This window comes from Leuciscus leuciscus (genome assembly GCF_965113295.1).
Source record: "Leuciscus leuciscus genome assembly, chromosome: 21".
Lineage (NCBI taxonomy): Eukaryota > Metazoa > Chordata > Actinopteri > Cypriniformes > Leuciscidae > Leuciscus > Leuciscus leuciscus.
This window is the reverse complement of record NC_138745.1, coordinates 32,589,783-32,607,716: the sequence shown is the minus strand read 5'-3', so window position 1 is coordinate 32,607,716 and position 17,934 is coordinate 32,589,783.

The following is a 17,934-nucleotide window of genomic DNA, read 5'->3' as shown; positions in this document are numbered from 1 at the left end:
TCTAAAATAACACTGCATTCATGTAATTCTAAACCTGACGTCCTTCAGTGGAAGTATGTAGGCAATTTAACTATATTAAACTGTCCAAGACCATCATGGACAAAGTTTTGAATGCAACATCAAAAAACAAATAGCATTTTCAATAACAAAAAGTCACACATTGAAATGTAAAATTTTGTCTGTTCAAGTTGCACCATCTTCAAATCATTCTCTTTAAAATAAACTCTGTAAATCTCTCTTGTTTTTTCTAATGGAACACCAAAAATAATCAATTTGTTCTTTTCTATGCAGTGAAACTGCACGGTGATCACCAATAGTCACAGTCATAATATGAACCCAGGTCCTCCTACATGCTAAATGAAAAGCGACCAAACATCATTCTTTTTCAATTAGAGCTGGTGGTTTCCAGACCTGTTACTCCAGTGACAGAAACCAGCTGTGATCCAACATAGTAGAGCAGCAGAGCTCAACTTTATGCAAATAGAAAGCAATATGATGTGGCAATTGCCAGCGGGAGTGCAGATAGTGACTTGGCATCTATTCAATTCAATTGCTGTCAGTGGAAACGGAGCTCAACATAAATAATTATTACGTTGTTAAAAAAAGTGGTTTGCCATAGTGGGGATTTTTTATATATATATATTTTTTTCATTGTGTAATCAATCAGCATTGTGATTGACATGACCAATGAAATCTTTCGAATCGGCTGTGAGGCGGAGTTTGCGCTAAACTGGTTTGGGAAATAAAATCACTCAAGTAGGACAGTCACTAGTGCCAAATGACATGGACCAATTAGATTGGTTGAATGGAAATGCGTTTAGTTTGTGTAGCTGCTACTTCACGTTCCTCGTCCTTTGATTGGACAGAAGACCACAGGCAGGTGAAGAAAGAAGAACTCACATTTTGAACTTGTGTCATGTCCTATTACATCTTACAACAGTGAGAGTTTCACCATCCTCCTCACAGCTCTCTCTCTCTCACTTCCAAAAGCTCTTTGTGTTCAACATGTCTCTGGCCAAAAAAACATCAAAATAACCTGCCAACTCAAAATTCATAGCTTCCTCCCACCAGACCGAGCTAAACTCACTCCTGTGAATCATGAATCAGCCTTGTTGATCCTGATCAGAGTCAAGAACTGCTGAAAGCAACAGAGCCTTTCAGCTTTACCTTAACCAGCTGTGATAGTTTGCTTTTTGACCGACCACCTTCCTGTCACATGACTAGTCTATGATCATGCTAAATAAGTTGGGAAAAAAAGCACCATCTAATTTATTTACATCGACAAAGATTCCCAATGCCAAAACCATATTTGTGACAGACACTGAAGCGTAGAATATTAGACATGTTATTGACACCCTCGGTCTCTATTAACGTTTCATTTTTTTTCTGCCCATAAAGAAAGACTTCCCTTGCACTTCCTGTTTCATTTCCCTCTCTTTGAAGTGCACGCCACCTTCAAAGATTGGAATTAACTCCGAGAGCTGATGTTTCGGATGAGACCTACATCAAAAGAAGGTTTCAGATGACTCGTAGCGGTGTTACTGGCAAATCCGTGCGGTCAATTTTGAGGAGAAAGCTTCACATAACAACAGCTGAAAATGCTTATAGACATTGGCTCTTGGCACTTTCCGTGAGCAAAATAATATATCTAAGCAAAATTGGGCCTGACGCTGCAGAACACAGTGTGTGCAGGTTTGGAGGCAATAATAAAGAAGTTTAGGAAGAAAGGCTATATATGACTTCAAAAAGAGAAATGTTAATGTACAAGCAATTATTTTGGGTTAATCTCTAAACATTCACATACAATTTTCTCATAAAATGTCTATATTTACTTGTCACTTATTAGTATAAGAACAATATACATACACTTGATGTAACTTTTCCATCATTAAATTATATTTATAATATAACAGCATTATATTGACCACGCTATAGATATTATCAACCCTTAAAAAATGTATGTAACTGTGCAAAAGTTTGGAAATAATTCTGACAATAAATTGAAATCAAATGTGTCAACACTGACTGATGCAAAAATATCAACAAATAACACCAAATATTTATTATAAATATTGACAAATCTGACATTACATTTTAATAGTAAGGATCTGAAATGAAAATGTCTATTCAATCTATTATTCTTAAATTTAGCAGCCTTTCTTCTGGTGTTGTGAGCTACTGGTCCACTTTATACATTCTACATTTCTACTAACCATAAGTAACTTGTCAACTACTTAAGACTACATGTCAACTTATTCTACTAATCATCTCTCAACACTCAAAGGAGAGTTAGTTGACCTTTATTCACAAATTAATGAAAGTTATTTGACATGTAGTTGCAAAGTTACATATAATTAGTATAATTAGTAGAATAACCAAAGAGTAACCAAATTTGAATAAAAAAATAAGGCTTCAAAATTAGAGACATTTATCTAAAGATCTCGCAAAATATATAAAAAATTTTGGTGACAGAGTAACATAATAAAAACTATAAATCTCACCCTAGCTTTTGTAATGTTCTTGAACTCACAGCAGGTGAAATATGCAAATCAGGCCTTCAGTGAAGGATGACTGTAATATTTCCTGATTTTAAAAATGTTTTCAGAAATATCTGATTGTTTTGACAAAAGTAGGGACACGGCTGTGAAAAGAATTAGTGTGCTGTTCAAAATAATCAAATTAAAATGAAAATATTTCATGCAAGAAGATCTGCAATGAAAAATGAGAGTTCTGTGCTATTGTGTGATTAAACTTGTGATGTAGAAATCAACAAACAATATAATAATCTAATATTGTATTTTACAGCTGAGTGCACCTTGATTGGAGTGATTTGCCTCTGGCATTCTCAATTATTTACCTGTGTAAGAGCGGTGTGAGATGAGTCCAGCGCTCATGTCGCGAAGTAAACAATCTTGCTACCATTATTTTTCTTTAGTTTTCATCAAAAACACCATTTGTTCTGCATCCCGCCATGTTTAATAGTCTAGGCTTTTAACACAAAAAGATTAAAGCAAATTTACATTGCCAGAAGAAAAGAAAAGTGTTGAAGTGTTGGATTAATTTAGGTTTTAAGTTTTGGTTCTGCTTAAATGAAACCCAACTTCATGGCATTTGTGTCTAATGTGATGATTCTCGTGAAAAGCAGACATAAGAAGGACAAGAACATATGCAGAAGGTAAAGATGGTTATGCAAGGATGAAAACAACAATCAGAATGTATTATGCAAATAAATGTATGAAAGACCAATCACAATTCAGTATGCAAATATTACGATGACATCATCAATGCTGGTTTGATTTAAATGCGTTGAACGTTCTATCAAGGCAAATCAATAGGATATAACATTACATTTCTTATGATTATAATCCTTGTGAAAGGCTAAAATTATTTAAATGATGTCTTTACGTTAAGCGGCTGAATTAATTGTGGACGTTCAGAAGAATGTTTGAGGAATAAATCACTGCCTTGTGGCACTATAATTATAGCTTTCTGTTGCCTCACTAATTCCTGGACAAAAATAAATCTTACAAAGCACAAATTAACAGAAGCTGCAGTCCAGTCCATGGATAAACCTTCTCAATGGCTAAAAGAAGGTGCCTGAGGAATAATAATATTACTGATTCTGTTCGGGAGTGGATCTTAAACCTCCTGTGAAATCACATTTGTGGTTAGTCTGTGCCGGGCGAGACCACATCTTTGGTCAGTGCCTGAAGTGCCCACTCCTGTTAACATCCAGAGCGGTTCTTTCAGAGGGACAGACCTTTCCTTCGTCAGCCGGAACCTCAGGAGGTCATTTGCAGTTTAAAAGGACAGAGTCTTCACTCACTAGTCAACTTCTGCTATTTCATGGTTTTAAGATGTGAACTACTGTTTTTCAAAGTACTGTATGTGCAAATATCCCCGGAATGCTTTTATTTTTAGAGACACAAATCCAAAACAGGTCAGAGTCTTTTAAGGATTCGGACATGTGTAATATCTTCAAACATATTGTCAGATATTTCAAAAGCTTATAAATATCCCTGTCAACAGTCCTCATTCAAATTAAAATTCAAAGATTTTTGTCTTTGCATATTGGTCTTTAGCAGGGTTATGGAAAACGTTGAGTGCAATTTCCAAAAATAAAGTAGGCATTTTTATTTGTCAAAAATAAGTCATGTTTATTTGTTGGGACAGTTGATGTACTGTCCAATTACATGTTTTTACTGATCATAAAAGTAGTTATTCCTCAAAAAATGAGCAAATGATTTTTAACATATTCATTTTTTTTTTTTTTTACTGTAATCTATAATGGGTAATTGATTCCCTCTTTTTTTGTGATGCTAGTTCTCCATATACATCAAGGGGCCGTTTACACGACAACATTTTCAACTAAAAACGTTTTGGCTGTTCAATTACACTTTTGGGTGCCTGAAAACTAGTCTGGAAATTCAGACCTAAATCTAAAAGATGAATGGTCTGGCGTAGAGTAATGAAAATCAGCCAGCTCGAGGGGCGGCACCACGCATGCATTTGAAAATCTCACTGCACGCAATTGGATAACACTACGACCAATCACAACAATAAACCCCATACGCTTAGCTACCAGCGGATTAGGTTAGACTCTAACCGTATCCGGTCGGCAATACAGCAAAAACGCCCTTCTTGCAAAGGAACGATTCGAGCGCCGTCTTCTGTTACTCTTTTAGAGAAAAAGGCAAGTCTAAATCTTTCATTGTAGCGACCAAAGCCATTTCAAACAAATGGTGTTTATCCATAGCAATCTTGCAATGTTTACTAATGACTTCGACGTCGCAGAGCTGTCGTCATCTCGCCTCTGGCCCGCCTGTATCAGATAACCCGATGTGATTGGTGCAGCTCAGATCGAGGGGCATATTTAATGAGCATCATTACTCAGCACCAGAGTAACTCGCTGAGCAAATTCAACTTGTGCTCTCGCGAGAACTCTGGATTACCAGGGTACCTGAAAACGCAAACCTTTGAAAACAGTCTCTGTGTAAACAACAAAACCGCGAATCTCTGAAGATGATGACGTCATGCACATTCGTATTACGTGTTAAGTCTATATCTCATCGCCATCTAATGGCCTGGCTGTAGAATACAGCGTGTTTAGTCGCAGGATCTGTGTGAATGGGGATCGTTTGGTAATGGATCGTTGGGATCTGTGTGAATGGTACGTACACGTACGTCTGTACGCGGAAAACTCAAAGGAAAAACATCTCAGTTTTAAGTGTATCGTTGTCTTGTAAACATACTCTAAAAATCAAAGCTAAATCTAAAAATCTAAAAAATAATGTCAGTTTTCACTGAGAATTTGGACTGTCAATTTAACATGTAAAGGAGTGTGATTATTTATAGAGAAAATGTCTTTAAAAAGTGTTCATTAGAACTGTCTCAGTAAATGTTGATATGCACACCAACCTCTTTATGTACACCTTGCTAGTAATGGGTTGGACCCCCTTTTGCCTTCAGAACTGCCTTAATTCTTCATGGCATATTCAACAAGCTGCTGGAAACATTCCTTATAGATTTTGGTATATTGACACATCCATGATACGAATCTCCCGTTCCACCACTAGGTTCCACACCAATATTTGTATCTGTAACAATCTCTTTATTCAGATAAAACCGGAAGTGGGCGGGCTTTAACCAGAAGTTCATACAATTACTTGAGAAGACCGTTATGTCTTTGGTTTTAAATGTCTGTTTTCTCCGTAGTTATTATTGAACAAATAAGACTTGTATAACTCATAAAATATATATATTTTTTTATTATGATTATAAAATTTATTTAAATATCTTCTTACTGTCAGAGCCGATGCTTCGAGATGTAGTTTGGTTGTGCTTCGGTCGACCCGAGTTTGAGTCTCGGCTTGGGAACATTTCTCGATTCCAATAAATAAATAAATAAATAAATATTTAATATCTTACATACACTGTGGTCTTAAAGGGATGGACATGGTCAGCAACAATACTCGGGTACGGTAGGCTGGCAATTAAATGGTGCTCAGTTGGTTCTAGGCCCAAAGTGTGCCAAGAAAATATCCCTCACATCATTACAGTACCAGCTGCCTGAACTACTGATACAAGGCAGGATGGATCCAGGCTTTCATGTTGTTTACACCAAATTCTGACCCTTCCATCTGAATTTCGCAGCAGAAATCGAGACTCATCAGACCTGGCAACGTTTTTACAATCTTCTCTCTTCTGTCTAATTTTGGTGAGCTAGTGCAAAATAATAGCCTCAGTTTCCTGTTCTTAGCTGACAGGAGTGGCACCGGTGTGTCTTCTGCTGCTGAAGCTCATCTGCTTCAAGGTTTGACATGCTGTGTGTTCAGAGATGTTCTTTTGCATGCCTCGGTTGTAACGAGTTACTGTTGCCTTTATATCATCTCAAACCAGTCTGTCCATTCTCCTCTGACCTCTGGCTTCAACAAGGCATCTCCACCCTTTTTCACCTATTTTCTTATTTTCAGGCCATTCTCAGTAAACCATACGGTTGTGTATGAAAATCTCAGTAGATCAGCAGTTTCTGAAATACTCTGAACAGTGTACTTTATGTGACCAATTTAATTAATGAATCACCATATCATGTAATTAATGTAGTTATAAAAAAAACTCAATATATATTAGGAGTGTAACGGTTCACAAAATTCACAGTTCAATACGATACACTGGTGTCACGTTTCGGTACGTTTTCGATACAGCAAAAAGAAAGAAATGCCTGTCATGATTCCTGTCTTGTGTTCTCCTTGTATTGTGTGGACTTTTGTTATTTCCTGTTCTGTGCCAGGTTTGGTAGTCCTTTGTAGTTTTTCTTGCCCCTTTCACACAGCGCGATGATCCCGGCAAATTGCCGGGAAATTGCCACAACGCCTTCTGTGAATAAAAAACACGACCCGGGATTGATGCCGGCATCGATGCCGGCATCGATGCCTGGTTGGGGACCTAGTAACATTGCTGTGTTCAGTCCCGGAACGCGCGCTGTGTGAACAAAAGCCGTAATAATGCAGTGTCGTAGTGATGACGCTGAAGCCGGGATCGTTCGCCAGCTGTGAAACGGTACGTAATGCGCAAGTTTATGATCGAATCAGAGAAAAAAATGCACAAGCGTGGTTTCTCGAGAGAGAAATCGCAGCTAATAAGCAAACTTAAGACACTGCTGAGACATCACAAGTCACATCGATGTCACGTGTCTTTACGGGATTTTTCCGGGTTGTGTGTGAACGCACTCTCTGATTCCGGAAAATCACTGGCAGTGTGAATGAACCAAAATCAAACGAACCCGGGTCAAATCCCGGGTCACTTTATCCGTGTATTTTCCGGAATCTCTGTGTGAAAGGGGCTATAGTCTCTCCAGGTGTTTCTAATTAGCCCCACCCCTTGTTATCTTGTTTAGCTTGTTTGCCTGTGTATTTAAACCTCTGTGCTTCAGTTGTTGGTTGTCGGTCGTTGTTTGCTGTAGCTGTTTGCTGTTCCTTGTTCATGTCCTGAGATCCGTCGTTCGCCCTGGATTTCCTGTTTGTTTCATTAAAGTAGTGCTTGCATGTGGATTCTCTCTCCGCTTCGTTCCTGCCTCAAACGTTACGATTTTTTTATTTTTTTATTTAATTTTTTTAATTAAAACTAACATCATAAAGTATGCTCATTTTTTACTTTGAGCAATGATGGAGCTATACTTAACTCTTCTTAGGAGCATATAAAACAAAAACAGCTCCTTATAAAAAAATTAAATGTAGCCTAACATTGTAGTAGTTATAAACAAAGGTTTATTTTATTTCAGATGAACATTTGAGGGCAGCAATTTTATTCACAATGTCGAAATAAAACCGACGTACTTGAAAGCATTGGACTATTCCTGCCAAACTTCCATAGTTAGTTAGTGTTACTACAGTAAATCCATGGTGAATGTTGCTGATCTGTGGACTTAAAGCCTATAACTAGTTCATTAATGGCACAATGTTTCTCCTGGTTTCCACGTCAGCGCTGTTTGATCCTTTTAATAACGGAGGAATTTGAATGTTTCTCACTAGATCTTGCAGCGATGTTATTACTTCAATGGCGGATTCAAATGCTTTCTTTACTGGATCTCGTAGCGCTGTGTATTACAGTTTTTCTCAATTGCTAAAACACAATTTCTGAAACCTTGCTCCTTTTTCTGAAAACATTAAACACAAAACCTCATCTTCAAGCACTATTTACAAAACCTCTGACTCCTCTTGCAAAATGAAACTTTCGCCTCAAAACAGTTTTACCTGTGTTCAAAATCAAACACTGCTCTCAAATCATAGACAAAGTGATCAAAATGATATCAAGCAGTCAGTAAACAATACACCAAATAGTAGAAAACACATTGTTCAAAACATAGTTCTCGAAAGATTTCTATGGACTGCTATTCTGTTTGTAGACTTACCCGTGACACCTTACTGTACCATCAAAAAGTTCAGGGAGAAGTACATTTTTAATCTCAAAACAAATTTCATATTTTTCCGTCATTGTCTTTTGATGAACGAAAACATGTTCTATCATAGTAGCTCAAAATTGATCAGAAATTACTACTCTGCTTTGCTCTTTGCAAAATGTCTTTGTTCTTCCTCCTCCTTGTACACCTATTTTTACAGTACTGTACCCTGCATCTCACAAAATTGTCCTTTGTCTCTCTGATACTGTAATTCTTGTCCTTTGTTGATATGAACCTGCAACCTGTCAAAATCTATTGAGCAGTCAGTGCTGTTACAGTTTTTCTCGATTGTTTACACACATTTTCTGGTACTTGAGACACAATGACCACAACATGTAACTCATTCACCAACCCACTGAACCAATTCTGCTAAACTACAAGCACAATTCCTGCTTTACGCTCAAATTGTACTTCTAAAACACACTTTTTTCAAAACACTACACACAATTCTCTGCTTTTGGCACAATTTTCATGCAGAAAATCTCTTGTTTTCACAAGGAACACACTGCCATTCAAATATGCACACTGACTCATCACATGGGCAAACACCCGTCACACAGTTTTACAATTAGCAATCAGAGCTTTAGCATAAAAGGGCAACAGGTGAGCTCTTCAATGGTGCAATGGATGCCAACATTGGATTTTTTTTTTTACTGTAACTGTATACAGTAAATTCTTCTGTGGTTTTGTATGTAGACCACTGTATGTACAACTTTGTGTTGGTTTGGGATGTACACTGTGTACATTGTTTTTGTGGGAAAAATAAAATATATTTGGTACCATGTATTTGTGTGTTCTGAGTATAAAAACAATATTCTCAAATATTTTACATCACACTTATGTATGTACTGTCTGTAGTAAGTGTAACACTGAACAAAAAAAGGCCTAAGTCATTATGATGAATGGAGAAGAAGTGTTTTCCATTCATCATAGTGTTTTACATTGAGCACATCAGTGTTCAACTGGTTCTTATAAATGTCTATTCATATGATGGTTTGTGTGTGTCATTTGAAAACAAAATACCATTTTGAGAAGAAATAACATTGTTTTGAATGTAAAGTTTCATTTTGCAGGAGAATTGAGGGGTTTTGCCCATTGTGTGTGTTTTTTTGGATTTGTGTGTAGAGTTCTGAGAATATGAGGCATGCTTTCAGAAACTGTGTGTAAACAATTGAGAAAAACTGTAACAAATGGAAAGCACAATGTTCAGGCCATACAATTTGTTCATTGTACAGTATACAATACTGAAAGGGACAAAAATCAAAGGAGTAAACATGTGATCAATGTGCTTCTTCTTGTCTTTGGGCATCATTTGAAACAGGTTAAATCAATTTTGAGTGGTTGTGTTCAATCAACGACACTGTTCTCTATTTGTATTTGATTGTTGCCACTTGTGTTTACCAGTATGGATGACATGTGCATTAGAGTGCAGAATGTGTTTTGAGAATGAGAATGTGTTTAGAGTTTGGCTGAAAAGTCTAAGTGAGATCTGCAAATTGTGTTTTACCATGTGAAATGGTTTAAGGTATTGACAACAGACTGCATAATTAGCTAAATGAGTTCAGGCAACTGAGAACTTTGTTCAGCCAATGGGTTTTAGTGTTTTAGCAATTGAGAAAAACTGTAACAGTGTCGCTTGATCAAGATCGGCTCGCGCTGCATTGGTCCAAACTGATAAACGGTCCGTGAAGCACAAAATAATGAGTAGCGCAGTTTCGTTCCGCTTTCATTACGTTTGCCATTTGATGTTGGGCAGCGTTGTGTCGGTCGTGCCAGCGGGACTGCTAACAAAATTTTGGTCGCCCCGGCAGGAAAAATGGTCCAACAAATCGTTCGGTTTGTAATGTGTACCGAACCGAAAGCCTCGTACCGAACGGTTCAATACGAATACATGTATTGTTACACCTCTAAAATATATTCATGTTCCAACAGAAAGTCAGATGTGGTTCACCTCAAGCTGTGTTGCTGTGAGCATTGCTGGAGGACAGCTGCGATATGGAAGATTGGACAGCGAGAAAGAGAGGTTGAGAAGGTCTCAATAGATATTTTGCATTCTAATCCACAAATTCACCCATTGTCTTCCTGTCTAAGACTGCGTAATACTCATCCTTCTTTAGCTAAGACATATGAAATTAAGCAAAGACTACAAACGTGTTTAAACATCCTGTTGATGTGAACAAACAATATTTTCATTCCCTCAGAGACCCTGAGATGCAGATTGTCAGTGGGCAGGTCTCAAAACTTACTATAAGCTGAAAATCTGCACCAAGCACCTGTCCAGATGGTTCTGCATATAATTATTACAATTCAAAATTTTTCCGACACCATGTAATTGACTTTGCTAATGTTTTTCCCCCTCCCCCTTCCCTTTCACATTATCGTGTCAGTGAAATTAGGAAAAAAAGGTGTGCTGCACAGTGGAATACAGGATTTGAAGATTGTCTTTATAGAAGACACTTGGGAAATGTTTGTGTTTTTGTGTCTAGAGAGCTAATAATCCTAATGATATCTCTGGTCTACCCACATCCGTGGGCAAAAAACACCCCTATCATTACCACACACTCTGTCTCCTGTTCTCCCACAATTCTCAGTGCTCAAGTGCAATTCATATTGATCTGTATTTCTAAATCCTGCTCATAGGGACCCCAACACATCAGTTTTCATTCAGCTTTAATCACCTAATTAAACTTCAATATTAAATGTAAACAAACCCATGTCAGGATATACATACTTGGTAGCCTGGGTTATTATAGTAAGCAAAATTCAGTTTGTCAAATGAGTCCAAATGCTTGGTATTCATGAAGCATATGAACAATATCTCATGCATCTGCTTATGCTGGGTACACACCAAAATATTTTTTACATTTTATAAGATTTTCAAAATGTGATAGACCACAAACATGAGGACAAAAAATGCTAGATTTAAGCGTTTTGCTCCTATGGTGTGTGGTGTGCCATGATGTGACAAAGACAGCACACCACACACAAACAGATTTTGTGTGTCTCGACTGTGAACACAGGAAATCTCGCGAGACTTCGGAATAAGCATGGCGGATGGTATGCTGGAAGAAATTGCGATGATAGTGTTTGGAATGATTTTCACAGAAAATTCACGTGAAAAAAACCATTGTACCCACCATTATATATAACCTTTTATACAGAAATATATTCATTCTTTATTGTCTTAATTTATTCTTTATTGAATTTGTCTCTTTAGAAAAAGTTATTTAATCCCTCTATAGAACCTCACTGAACCCTTAACACTCAGCTTCCTGCAAGTGTGTGTGTGTGTGTGTGTGTGTGTGTGTGTGTGTGTGTGTGTGTGTGTGTGTGTGTGTGTGTGTGTGTGTGTGTGTGTGAGAATGACCGTGTCTTCCATCATCTCGCTTTCTGATTGGATATTGTTTTGTTTCACTGATAATCTCCAGAGCGTGCACGCGTTTGTCCTTGGGGTTCCCCCCACACATCAGGATTTCTGATCGTAAATATTAAACACGTTGAATATTTACGATTCGCTATCGGGGCGGCTCCGACGTTCTTCCGAGCAGGTTCGGACACCCTTAACACACCTCACACCAAGGGAAAATCTGATAAGATAATCTGTTGAACCATCAAGATAATCGGGACATAGCTAGGATTGTCGGAAGTGGGGAAATCGGCCCAAAATCAGCCCGATTATCTTTTGGTGTGTACCCAGCATTAGATTCTGATGCACAAAACTTTTGCGAATGACGTTAACAGTTTGCGCACATGCACATGGTCAGAACATCAAATTAAAATACCAGTTTTCTGCACTACTTTCATCGTGCTGTAGATTCTAAAGTGCTGTTGCACAATCAATCCGATTCCTGAAAGAATGAATTCTAGTAATCGCCCTCCTAGTGATCATCGTCCATGAACAATTCACTCATAGCGTCTATCAAGTGACAAATTAACGAAAGACTTGGGACAGTACATTAAAATAATATGGTAATACCAGTTTGCAATATTCCCCCAATAGTCAACCTGAAATAAAACAAAAAATGTCAAAACAGGATATTCAAAAATCAGCTTAAAATTGACATCTGGCAGCCATGATTGGCATACTGTTTGTAACATAAGATCAGTCAATTACATATAGAAATCTTAAAACTGCTACTGTATCAAAACTAGCCTGTTAAATTCTAGGGCAGATAATGTCATGTAAGACTAAATGATTACTGTTTTAGTGCAAGAAGCCTTGACTAACATAAGTGGAATTTGGGGGGAAAATGCTGCAAAGTGTTCAGTATGTCATTTTTAATAAAATCCTGTTTAATATGTCTATGTGCTGTGGCTATACTTTAGCAGATGTTGAGGTGTGTCTTATGTTACGCCATTCTGAGTGAATAATGTGTTTGTTGTCAATTTTAAACTCTGTAGTATGGCTAATTAAATAAGACATATTAATTATCAACACAATCTGTTTATATTGATTTTGCTGCACAGCTTGTTAGAAGGCAAATCTTATCAGTAATCCTGGTCTTGTTGATTCTTAGGCTGGTACATGTAAAAGCCTCAATAGCCTATGTTACAGACAGTATGCCAAACATGGCTGATGCTGATTTGTGAATCACCTGTTTTGACCAAAAAATATATATATATTATTTCAGGTTGACTATTGGGGAACATTGCAAACTGGTATTACCATATTATTTTAATGTACTGTCCCAAGCCTTCGAAGTTTCAAACGGCACCTTTAAGCCTGCCAGTTCACATGGCGGCCATCTTGGTAATGCTTTTCAGTGTTGTAAATGTGTCTAATGTTTGTGAACAAAGTCCCTGCAAAGCCACCTGGTAGTCTTTTTCTAGTCAGGTAAGCACAGGCCATTACACAATTGTTCTAAATGTTGGGGCTGGTAAGAAATAAATAGAATCCTGGAAAAATGTATTACATTTTAAAATATATTAAAGGGTTAGTTCCATAGATATCCATATAAGGCTAGATGTCTTAAGGCGGAGTCTCGAACGGCATCACCGGCGGCCATCTTGTCACAGCTTTCTGGCAAGCTCTGTGGTATCTGAAGTAAGGTGAGTGATCTGCACGAACACAAATCCTCTTCTTGACGGATTTACAAACGGTTTGGTGTCTTACAAACGTTATTAACGTGGCTATAATTCTGAACGCTGGAACATGTTGAAATTGCAGATTTTCTTAATTATTCATATGTATGCAGTGTCATAACTACATCTCTGATGTTTATAACAAACCAAACCGTTTGAAAATCGGTAGAAAATTTAGCAAGTTATGGTTATTTAAAAGTACATGCACCATTAAAACACAATGTTACGAGTGAGCGAGCTCCCTGTGGCAAGATGGCCGCCGTGTGCGGACGTCGACCTCCATTGGCCAGCAGCGCGGACGAGACATCTAGCCTTTATTATATGATATCTATGGTTAGTTCACCCAAAAATGAAATTTGTGTCATAATTTACTCACCCTCATGTCGTTCCAAACCCGTGAGACTTTCGTTGATCTTAGCCTGAATTAAAGCTGTTCGTCATATAAAGCGATTGAGTCAGCTTTTGACTAAACCGCTCAATTCATATGGATTAGTTTTACAATCTCTTTATGAACTTTTTTTAAGCATCAAAGTTTCAGTTGCGTAGCGGTCAATGGAGGGACAGAAAGCTCTCAAATTTCATCAAAAAGATCTTCATTTGTGTTCTGTAGATGAACGAAAGGTTTGGAACTTAGATGTGGTGTTTAGTTAATGACAGAATTTTTATTTTTGGGTGAACTAACCCTTTAACATTAAAACATTATTTTTAAATTGTAAATTTTTTCACAATGTTTCTGTTTTTACTAATAATTGCATCCTTGGTGAGCATAAAATATTCCTTTGAAAAACATTAAAAAAAATTCTTACCAAACTATTTAAACGGTAGTGTATAATGTTACATTTGTAATGACAATTTTCACCTGTGCGATGACTTTTAGAATTAATAAGCATTTTTGTCCAACTGCATCAATATGACTTTTCTGTAAACACACACTCTTATCAAATATTCAAATCATTTGAATGACTAATGGGTTGTGAGTTTGCTATCCCAGCCCTCTGAACCATTAGTAAGAAAAAAGTTTGCTTTCTATAAGCATTTTTTTCTTTTTTTTTATTATTATTTTTTCAATATCTTTTGAGCCAAAACTTTCCCTCAATAGTGATAACCCATTTTCTCACCTAAACAGACATGAGAAACGGTTTTATTTATGGGTCTTTGCCAGAAGTGAGCAGCTAGCAGGGTCAGAACATAACTTTTTATGAAGGGTTTTATGGAGTTATGGATATAACTTACCTCCCTGGAGTTTATTCTCAGTGATATTTTTAGTTTTATAAGAACATATTTTTAACCATGATATAGATTTTTTATTTTACTGTAATTATTTTACTATACGTTTTATTTACTTGTTATCGAACTGTGCTGAATATTGGCTCCACATTCATCAACACTTGTGTCAGAAACAATCTGGACTAATTCTTTTCCCTTTGCTCTCTTTTCTTATATTTTATCTGGTTGCTGTCATTGCATCGCTCGCATAACAACATTATGTTGTGATCTGGAAAATCTCAGTCTTTCTCTGTCATATTTGTTATGTCTAGTGCCTCACATTGAATGGTCTCCCTGCTGTTTTTCAACTGAGAAATTGCCAGTTGTTGAGCTTGATTGTGTGGAATCTGAACGGCCAAAACAAATACAAAGTTTTCAGTTTTTTGTTTAAAATGGTGTCGAGTAAACAGCCCCTCAATTTTGACATAATTTGGATAGAACGTGTTTCCCCAAGCTCTTGTAATTGATTTAAACCAGGGACAAAGTGAGATGTCCGATCTTTACTGGAAAGTACCAATTTAGCATTTGTCATGTTTAATTTAAAACTGTGGCTTTATCATCACCAGATCATAATAATAAGTTAAGATTCTACATTTTAGCAGAAATGCTTTCATTCACAGCATGGAAACACAGATATCAAATCTTTAAGTAAAACATTTGTACTGTAGCTAAAAGTGTCCAGCGACGCCCCTATATCAAAAATACTTTTCTGGTTAACTTTTTCTTTAGCATTAGTTTTTACTTCACAAATTAAGAAAGGTGAAGTGAATTCATTCAGAGTCGTGTCAGCAACACGATAGCGCCGTGTCTGGTTATGCAATGAGCCGTAGGCATTTCTCATAAACACATATACACACCACTGTCAGGGGTGTTAGCAGGCTGTCAGAGTGTCCCAAAGACTCACACACTGAATTTAGCTGATAAAGTGTCTGTCACCCTAAACTCATGGGGAAGTCACAAAGTTGTATTAAAAACACTCTCAGCAATTAAAGAGAGGAGAGAGCAAGAGGTTTATGCTGCTGTTGAAATGTGTTGTGGGAAATAAACCACAAGGTAAGGATTAGTTCACCCAAAAATGAAAATTCTGTCAGTAATTGCTCTCCCTCGTGTTGTTCCAACCCTGTAAGACTTTCGTTCATCTTCAGAACACAAATTAAGATATTTTTGATGAAATCTGAGAGCTGTCTCACTCCTTCATAGGCCGCTTGGTAATTGCATCTGACGGCCCAGAAAGTTAGTATAGACATTGTTTAAAATAGTCCATGTGACTACAGTGGCTCAATCTTAAGTTTATCAAGTGACGAGAATACTTTGTGCGCAAAAACAAAAAAAAAGAACGACTTTATTCCACTATTAATTTTCTTTCATGTGGACCTGTGACGTGAGTTCACGAGAACGCCACGACGCATGCGCGAGAACTGAGAAGATTTATTTTTATTTTTTGTTTTTGCGAAGATCTTACGGGGATGGAAGAACATGAGTAATTACTGACCAAATGTTCACTTTTGAGTGAACTAACCCTTTAAAAGCAATAACATACACAACAATTTTAAAATCTGTCATTATTTGCTCACCCTTATGTTGTTTATTAAAATCTGTATGCTGTTGTTATTTTAATTTTAATTTTTTTGGAAGACAAAAGAAGAATTTTAAGAAGAACCAATATTGGCTAAAATATTATTCTCTAAAAGATTTTTATTTCAAACAAATGCTCTTTTGAACTTTCTATTCATCAAAGAATTTGTACTGTATTTTTCAATTAAATGGTGATCATAAGAGACTTCTTACATGGCAGTATGTATAAGGTGTAAACCATTTATTTATGAAAATGTTACAGAATGCATCTATTACATTCTGTTTGTTCATTACACAAGATTATTGTATGGCTTCAAAAGACTTGAAATATAGTGCAAATACTTTCATCAGGCTTTTTTGTCAATTATATGTGTCAAGCCATACATAAAAAAAAAAAAAAAAAGAATCTTCAAAAATAGAAAAATAGCATCATAAAGATTTGGAAAACTGCATGAAAATGCGTAATCTAAACGATGACAGAATTATTTGGGTGAGCTATCCCTTAAATGGAAAGTCTGCATATTTTCTTAATGTAGGTTTGTATACGCATATTCAAAAAGAGAGAAAGAGTTACACAGGAGCAGCTGTGAATACTGGGAACTCATATGTGAGGCGCAATTGTTGTATTTCTATTTATGTGTTCCACCTCTCACTGAGATTTATTCTACCTATGACTCGATCTGTCAACACACACAGAAGCATATTCATCCGTTCCTCCATCTCCAGCATGGACAGCTTGTGTTGATGGATTTCATTGTCAATGCATCAGAATGCTGTGCTCCAGCTATACATTACTTGGCAAATTATGTAATAATTATGCTGTATGTTGTCGCTATTTCAACAACCAAAGATCTCCATGCACTATTTGAGTTTGGTGTGTGTGATGTGAAACACAACAGCAGTTAAATGTTACAGCGGCAGAATTTCAATCCAGCAGTTTTAGAGTCAACCGCAGGGGACCTGTGAGTCCTAGTGTCACATCTGCTGTGATTCACAAAGTACAAAGCCAAACAATTATTTTTCAAACATGTTTGTCCATCTGCATGAATGACTCCGGATTTGTTCCACAATTTTGTGAGAAGCCGTATAGGCAGCATTTTAAGGCACAGTAGGCATGTTCCCATTGCGAAAGCAGCTCCATGATTAAACTCTTTTAAAATAAATTCTACCATTCAAAACAGTAAAACACCAACAACATTTTATTCCTTTTCACACAAATTATGATTACATGGGCAGATTATCGATTAATAAAGACTCATTTTTGTGTGGTTCCTTGCAAAATATCATGACCTCAAAACATTGTTTCAGTAGTGTGTGATTGGTAAACTAATACATGTTGATGTCTGCATCATGTAATCAGGTCCAATTGAATGGCTTTTCGAATCTTTTTTAGTCTCACCTGGTACAGCGTTGCAGTTCCGATGCAAGGCACTCAGGCCCTGTTTACACCTGGTATTAAGATGCGTTTTGGTCGATCAGATCACAAGCGGATGACGCTAAATACAGGGGTAAATGGAGTCTAACGTTTTGAGCTCTTCCACTTTCGACCACTT